Source organism: Abramis brama (assembly GCF_963993115.1).
Source record: "Abramis brama genome assembly, chromosome: 8".
Classification (NCBI taxonomy): Eukaryota; Metazoa; Chordata; class Actinopteri; order Cypriniformes; family Leuciscidae; genus Abramis; species Abramis brama.
The window spans coordinates 4,952,062-4,961,197 of NC_139970.1; positions in this window are offsets into that span (position 1 = coordinate 4,952,062).

The window sequence follows — 9,136 nt, forward strand, 5'->3', positions numbered from 1 at the left end:
CTGCTGAACACTGGCATCTTAACATTTGTACTTCAACACTTAAAGGGATACTCCACTTTTTTTGGAAATAGGCTCATTTTACTACTTCCCCAGAGCTAAACAGTTGAGTTTTACTGTTTTCGAATCCATTCAGCCGATCTCCGGGTCTGGCGGTACCACTTTTAGTATAGCTTAGCATAGATCATTGAATCGGACAAGACCATTAGCATCTCTCTCAAAAAAATGACCAAAGAGTTTCGATATTTTTCCTATTTAAAACTTGACTCTTCTGTAGTTACATCGTGTACTAAGACCGACAGAAAATTAAAAGTTGCGATTTTCTAGGCTGATATGGCTAGGAACTATACTCTCATTCCTGCGTAATAATCAAGAAACTTTGCTGCCATGCCATGAGTCCAGCAGGCGTAATGATATGACGCAGCGCCTGAAAATAGTCCCCAGCTTGGTAGACTATAGGGTCGACTATTTTCAGGCACTGCGTCATATCATTACGCCTGCTGGACTCATACAGACAACACCATTGTCAAAGCAATCCCCATTCACACAGATCTGCGAAAACGATTAAAAACGCTGTATTCTGCTGCCAGGCCATTAGATGGCAATGAAACACTATAGACAGAACACGTAATACACATGTACATGACGTCATCGTTTGTCTTATTCACCGTATCCCCCAGAGTTAGATAAGTCCATAGATACCCTTCTCATGTTCGTGCGTGTTGTAACGCTGTCTGACGGCTCCAGCGTAGCAGCCCATCACAGAACATGCAGGTGACTGGTTCCAACAATCCTACTGCTCCGAATTGTGACAAAAGTGACAAAATAACGCGATTTGCTTTGCAGCAAGCCTTTCTGAGAATATAGTTCCCGGTTTGTTTACGGTTAGAGGATGGCTGTGTCTCATGTTACGTTGTTTATGGTACACGCTGTGACTATACAAATCACAACATGTAAATAGGAACATGTTGCCGTTATTTTGTCACAAAGTCCCAATAAGTCGGCGTGTTCCTTTAAAGAGAAGAAAGCATCTACCAACAGGATAGCTCATGTAACCGCACAGGGTAGTACATTAACATTAGCTCAAATGATATATAGGGAATTTTAATAATTAATCAGCCATATGATTAATATATATATCGCATATTACAGTTACATTAAATTATCGAAGCTGAAAATAGATCGATTGTATATATGAATGATTACCACAACGGGTTATGGTTCGTCATTAATATATCAATAGTCTTTTACAGATTGATTGTATGAGATTTAATTTAGTTATCTAACAATCTGTTTGTCCAGCAAACGGCCGTAAGATTAACTTATCAACTTCTCAATAAAGTTATCACTTCTTATAATTTCAGGGAAAATAGTTTCTGGCCATGAAACCATTCTCCTGTCCTTATAAAATTTAGGTTACTGAAAAGTAACAAATCGTAAAGCTTGTAGCTAAGATCAAACATTTCATTGACTTTGTAATATGAGCATTTTAGACAGAAGCAATCAAGAATATAATGGTTTTAATAATTGAACTAATAATACATCGAACTACAATTCACACAGAATATATGTATGTATATACACCCGAAACAAACAAAACGAAAAACATTACGAACACGAATTAACAGAGGATGAGAGAATTAGAGAGATCAGACGATGAGAGAGGTGAGAGAGAATGAGAGAGAGGGAGAGAGGATGAGCGAGCGAAAGTGAAAGCCAAAATAGGGAGAGATCGCAGTATGGCAAAAATCACAGACAATGTAACCTTTGAGAGAGACAACAAGAAATCACATCAATCAAATCAAATCAAATCAATAATCAATACTTGCATATGGTTCTCTTTGTATTTGCTGAGGAAAGAAGGCGCGTGTGTCGTTCTTTCGGAGCTGGGCGTGTTCTCTCGTGTCTTCCGGGGCGAGCAGACTCGCGGGAAGATGTAAAGGTTCACCGAATGTGAAGTTACCAAAGAAGCAATTCAGAGTTCATCTCCCTCGTGGAGGAAGAGGCGAATATGAAAATAAAACTTAGTAAAGAAAAGAAAAGAAAGGGCGGGAGTGACGCGGAGGTGCGTGTCCGAAGACGGTGGCCAAAACCTGTCCGAAGTTGGTGTTTTCCCGAAGTTTAACCGAAGAGAAGAGAACAGAAGAAGTTCCGTCTTTTGAGGGAATCCCGTCCACGCCCCCTTTTTGCGGGGAGGGCCAATCATCTCCCGAGATTTTCGAGCGGGAAGATTCCTTTGTTTGTTTGGAACAGCCTCCTGGCTTGAGTTACAGTGGTGTTTGACTTAAGCCTTTCGGCTCCAGAAATATGAAATGTATAAAACAATGTACATTACTGCATTCTGCTATCGGAATTCGACTCCGTTAGATTGAGAGAATTACAGAAATATCAAACACGTCACATGAAGATTATAGGAATACAAAGTTACATAAGATATGTATATTATAAACATTTAAAGTTTGATTAACACACAATAAAATTGCAGATACTCCAATTTGATATGGGAAGCCATCTAAGCACAAAAAGGAAATATAGTTAATACATTTAAAAGGTACTTTTCTCTTTCCTTACAAGAATTCCAGCGAGCTGGGCTTTCCTGTTTCTCCCAGTTGGTGTCATAAAGTTTTATGACCTGGTCAGAGGTAGTGTCATGATTCTGGCTTTTCCTATCCTTTTCCACCCTCTTCTGGTCACTTCATTCTTTACACTCACTTGTTTTACGCACGCAATCAATCACTCACTCTCTTTGTCCCATCTTCTCCTGTTCTACCCTAAGTGCATCGCACCTGTCCCCTTTTCTCTCTGATTACGTTTGCTACTTCTTCTCTCTCTTTCTCCTGCCTCTTTGTCGGGATTGTTCGTTGACTTCAGTTGAATGAAGAACTGTGTTACTATCTCGCTCTACCTCATTCCTATCCTGTCGTGTCCTGTCGTGTCCTGTCGGGGAATTCATCTAGCTGCAAGTATTTACAACTCATGCTCTAACCAGCTCTCTGTGTCCAGTGATACGCTTGACTGTGCTGCTGCTGTTCCCCGCTGTGTGTCTACTATGCATCCATCTCTGTGACCTGAGGCAAGCCACCTGCTGTATTCTCGCATCGCCGCTGCCCGCTGTCTAAATACTGTTTGCAAAAGGATTATTTCTGTTTACGATCACTGGCCGTATTTTTGGCTGTTTCTGTTGTCTATTATCTACAAGGAAGATTTCTGTTGAACTGCTCTGCTGGAGGCTACCTCATTTACTTTCTATTAAAAGACTGATTCACTGTCACTCGCTATTGGGTCTTTTCTCACCTCATAACAGTACAATCCGACCAAGATGGACCCAGCGAGTGAGACTCCTTTTCAAGTTGCTGTCGAGCGTCAAGGTGCTTTACTGGGCAGGCATGAAGAGGAGCTGGTCGCCACAAGACGCGTGGTGGAATCCCTGGCTGCGCAGGTGTCTGATCTGACCGCGCAACTTCATCATCTTCGTCAAGAACCCTCTTCATCTTCTCTGCTGCCCTCGTCTCCAGAGCCTAGAATTAATAATCCACCGTGTTACTCGGGTGAGCCAACACAGTGTCGTTCATTCTTGACACAGTGTGAAGTAATCTTTTCTCTTCAACCATCTACTTACGCCAGGGACCGCGCCAAGGTCGCATTTGTGATCTCCCTCCTTACTGGACGGGCTCGTCAGTGGGGAGCGGCCAGCTGGGATGCTGAGGCGGATTTCCTGGATCGATTTTCCTTGTTCAAGGAGGAGATGATTCGTGTCTTCGATCGCTCCGCTCATGGACCTGAGGCTTCCCGCTTGCTCTCTTCTCTTCGTCAAGGGAGGCGTTCAGCCGCTGATTTCTCAATTGAGTTTCGCACTCTTGCCACGACTTGCGGCTGGAATGAGCCGGCGTTGGTGGCCCGCTTCCTGGAGGGTCTCAACACCGAGGTCAGGGACGAGATCCTCGCCAGGGAGATTCCCAGTCGTCTCGATCCACTCATCGACCTCGCCATCAGAGTGGAGAAGCGCTTCGACTTGCGACGACGAGCCAGAGGTACCGAGACCGTTTCTTTCTCTCCGCCCCCAGCCTCTTCTCTTTCATCTTCTGTCGCGGAGCCCATGCAGCTGGGGGACTTACGAATCTCCTCGAAGGAACGAGAACGAAGAATTATGAACCGACTCTGTCTCTACTGTGGCTCCGACAAGCACTTTGTGTCGACGTGTCAAGTAAAAGCCAACGCTCGCCAGTAATAGGAGGGATACTGGCGAGCGCTACTTCTCAGGCCCCTTCTCATCAAGCCAACACTACCATTCCTGTTCATCTGCATTGGCAAGGTTTCTCTGTCTCTACTAACGCCATGATTGACTCTGGGGCCGAGGGGAATTTCATTGACGAGACGTGGGCCCGTGAGCAAGGTATTCCTCTCAATGAACTGAAAGAGGCCACTCCCCTTTTTGCCCTAGATGGTAGTTCCCTGCCCAAGATCTGCCGTGAGACTGTTCCTGTGTCTCTCACGGTCTCAGGCAATCATCGCGAGACTATTTCCTTTTTAATTTTCTGTTCCCCTTTTTCTCCCATAGTACTAGGTCATCCTTGGTTAAATTTGCATAATCCCCATATTGACTGGTCTAAGGGAACCATCCTGTCATGGAATCTGTCGTGTCATGTTAAATGTCTTGTCTCTGCCATACCTCCTGTTTCATCTGTCTCTGTGTTTCAGGAGGAGCCAGGAGATTTGTCTGGAGTGCCGTAGACGTATCACGATCTGTGAGCGGTTTTCAGCCGTTCACGGGCCACTTCTCTCCCTCCTCATCATCCTTACGATTGTTGTATCGATCTTCTTCCCGGAACTACACCACCACGCGGTAGATTATATTCTTTGTAGATTCCTGAGCGTAAGGCTCTCGAGAATTACCTCTCTGAGGCTCTAAATGCGGGTACCATAGTTCCCTCTTCCTCCCCTGCCGGCGCGGGTTTCTTTTTTGTGAAAAAGAAGGATGGTTCCTTGCGTCCCTGTATAGATTATCGTGGGCTCAATGACATTACGGTAAAGAATAGATATCCTTTGCCGCTTATGTCATCTGCTTTTGAGATCTTGCAGGGAGCTAAATTTTTCCCAAAATTAGACCTGCGCAATGCCTACCATTTGATACGCATAAAGGAGGGTGACGAGTGGAAGACCGCGTTCAATACTCCTCTCGGGCACTTTGAATACCGGGTTCTTCCTTTCGGGCTCGCAAACGCTCCCGCTGTCTTTCAAGCACTTATTAATGACGTCCTTCGTGATATGCTCAATATCTTTGTCTTTGTTTACCTAGACGACATTCTGATCTTTTCGCCCTCGCTTCAGGTTCATGTACAGCACGTTCGACGCGTTCTTCAGCGCCTGTTAGAGAACCGTCTCTTTGTCAAGGCGGAGAAATGCTCTTTTCACACACAGTCGGTAGTTTTTCTCGGTTCCGTTATTTCGGCGAGGGAATTAGTATGGACCCTGCAAAGGTCCAAGCGGTCACAGATTGGCCAGTTCCTGATTCACGCACAGCCCTTCAGAGATTCCTTGGTTTTGCTAACTTTTATCGCAGGTTCATTCGAAATTTTAGTCAAGTGGCAGCACCGTTAACCGCGCTTACGTCATCCAAGTCTTGTTTTGTCTGGACCGATTCCGCTCAGAGTGCGTTCGAGCGTCTTAAGAGTCTTTTCTCTACAGCTCCCATTTTAATTACTCCCAACATTTCTAACCAGTTTATTGTCGAGGTCGATGCATCAGAAGTGGGCGTTGGGGCCATTCTTTCCCAACGCTCATTCCTTGATGACAAGGTACACCCTTGTGCCTATTTTTCTCACCGTCTTTCGCCTTCAGAGAGCAAATATGACGTCGGTGACCGCGAGTTACTCGCCATTCGTCTGGCTTTGGAGGAGTGGCGTCACTGGTTAGAGGGAGCATCGGTTCCTTTCATTGTATGGACCGATCATCGTAATCTCGAATACATTCGTTCCGCTAAGCGTCTGAACGCGCGTCAGGCTCGTTGGGCTCTTTTCTTCGCCCGTTTCGAGTTTACCATTTCGTATCGTCCAGGGTCTAAGAATATGAAACCCGACGCGCTCTCTCGTCTTTTCGATTCCTCTGAGATCACTCCAACCCAGGAGGTGATTATTCCTCCTGCACGGGTGGTTGGGGTGACGATTTGGGGAATAGAGAGACTCGTCAAACGTGCGCTCGCTCGCTCCGTTCCACCGCGAGGCTGCCCTAAACACTTACTTTTCGTTCCTTTCTCTGCTCGGCGCGCGGTCCTTCAGTGGGCCCATACCTCCAAATTGGCAGCTCATCCCGGTGTTTGGGGTACCCTTGCTTTAGTTAAACAGCGTTTTTGGTGGCCGTCCCGTGAGAAGGATATTCGTCGCTTTGTTGCAGCATGCGCCGTTTGCACTCAAACCAAGTCCAGTCATTCTCCTCCGACTGGCCTTTTAAGACCGTTGCCTGTTCCGTCTCGTCCGTGGTCACACATAGCTCTCGATTTTATTACTGGGCTCCCCTCGTCGGCGGGTCATACCGTTATCCTTACTGTCGTTGATCGCTTCTCTAAAGCCGCACATTTCATCCCCCTTCCTAAACTTCCCTCCGCCAAAGAGACGGCGCAGATAATGGTCGATCACGTTTTTGAGCTCCATGGTCTCCCCTCCGATGTTGTTTCTGACAGGGGTCCCCAATTCGCTTCTCAATTTTGGAAAGAGTTTTGTCGTCAGATCGGAGCTTCCGCGAGTCTCTCGTCTGGGTTCCACCCCCAGACCAATGGTCAGGCCGAACGCGCAAACCAAATTGTCGGCCGCATCCTGCGCAGTCTTGCTTTTAAGAATCCCGCGTCTTGGTCCGAGCAGCTCCCCTGGGCTGAATACGCCCATAATTCTCTACCGTCCTCCGCTACCGGACTCTCGCCTTTCCAGAGTTGCCTTGGGTATCAACCGCCTTTATTCTCTTCCCAAGATCCAGACTCGTGCGTTCCGTCTGTTCAAGCTTACATTAAGCGTTGCAAACGAACCTGGAAGAGGGTTAGATCAGCCCTTTGTCGTTCTAGAACTAGGATGTGCGTTGCAGCGAATAAGCGTCGTGTCAAGAGTCCCCGCTATCTTTGCGGTCAAAAGGTGTGGCTATCCACCCAGAATCTGCCACTTCAATCCATTTCACGGAAGCTAGCTCCTCGGTTTATCGGTCCTTTTCGGATTTCTAAGATTGTCAGTCCTGTCTCAGTCAAATTGAAGCTACCTCCTTATCTCCGACGCGTCCACCCGGTCTTCCATGTCTCATGCATTAAGTTCGTTATTCGCGCCCCGTCTTGTCCTTCGCATCCTCCTGTCTTAGTCGAGGGGACTCTGGTTTATAGAGTCCGTAAGCTTCTGGACGTTCGCCGTCGTGGTCGCGGTTACCAATATTTAGTAGACTGGGAGGGGTACGGTCCGGAGGAGAGAAGTTGGATTCCATCTCGGGACGTCCTGGACCGTTCGCTTATCGATGATTTCCTCCGCTCTCGCCAGTCTTCCTCCTTGGGAGCGCCAGGGGGCGCTCGTTGAGGGGGGGGGGGGTACTGTCATGATTCTGGCTTTTCCTATCCTTTTCCGCCCTCTTCTGGTCACTTCATTCTTTACACTCACTTGTTTTACGCACGCAATCAATCACTCACTCTTTTTGTCCCAGCTGTTTCCTATCTTCTCCTGTTCTACCCTAAGTGCATCGCACCTGTCCCCTTTTCTCTCTGATTACGTTTGCTACTTCTTCTCTCTCTTTCTCCTGCCTCTTTGTCGGATTGTTCGTTGACTTCAGTTGAATGAAGAACTGTGTTACTATCTCGCTCTACCTCATTCCTATCCTGTCGTGTCCTGTTGTGTCCTGTCGGGGAATTCATCTAGCTGCAAGTATTTACAACTCATGCTCTAACCAGCTCTCTGTGTCCAGTGATACGCTTGACTGTGCTGCTGCTGTTCCCCGCTGTGTGTCTACTATGCATCCATCTCTGTGACCTGAGGCAAGCCACCTGCTGTATTCTCGCATCGCCGCTGCCCGCTGTCTAAATACTGTTTGCAAAAGGATTATTTCTGTTTACGATCACTGGCCGTATTTTGGGCTGTTTCTGTTGTCTATTATCTACAAGGAAGATTTCTGTTGAACTGCTCCGCTGGAGGCTACCTCATTTACTTTCTACTAAAAGACTGATTCACTGTCACTCGCTATTGGGTCTTTTCTCACCTCATAACAGGTAGGGTTACAAAACCATGATTCTATTTGAGAACCTTAATTAGGAGAAACATTCCCAAGTTACAAATCAGAAAATCATAACCATCGCATAACAGGGCTAATCAGTTATGCAATGCACAAACCTATCAAATACATCTTAGTAATGACTTACATGAGTGTAAAGAAACGTTTGTGTGTGTGTATGGAATGCTCTGTGTCTGGAATGTCTATAGAAAGTTTCGTTATCTCTCTGACTGAGAGAAAGGGGGTTTGGAATTCTTTGAAGCTTGTGAAGCCCGGAGAAGTGTTGTTCTGGAGTGTGTCTAGGGTGCTATAAAGTATCGGGGGAGCTGTAAAAGTTGCCACAAGCGCAGACCTAGCGGCGCCAAGGCTATGAGTTACATTTACAGGTTAAACGTTAAAAGTTTTCCCAAAATTTATAATGACAAGGCTTCTGGAGTTTTGTGTGCAGGGAAAACAGAATCATGATTCTTGCACATTCGTTACACTCACAATACCAGTACATTTATTTACACGTGTGTTCTTTCAAGCTCAATCAAATATCAGAATGTTTTCTAAGACGTAAATATAGAGTTGAAAATCAACTAACCTTTGTTTGTCGCATCAGGTCAGCCAAGACCTGCCCTGTGAGGCCCCTCTTTGCCTTGAAGATTTCCATGAGCCTGGGACTGTGATGGTCAAGGGCCTCGTAGAAATCCTGTCTCAGGCTCTTACCAACCACCCTGCTGAACTCCAGACACACCTGAAACATGTAAAAACAAAACATGTTCATGTTCAAATGAGTTGACACCATGATGTGATCTTTTTATGCAACAACCCAGTCTGCATGTATTACTCTTTAATACAATTTTGATGAGTACTACGAAGCCCCTCTAGTGACAGCAGAGGGGCTCCGTAGAATACAGCATATGAG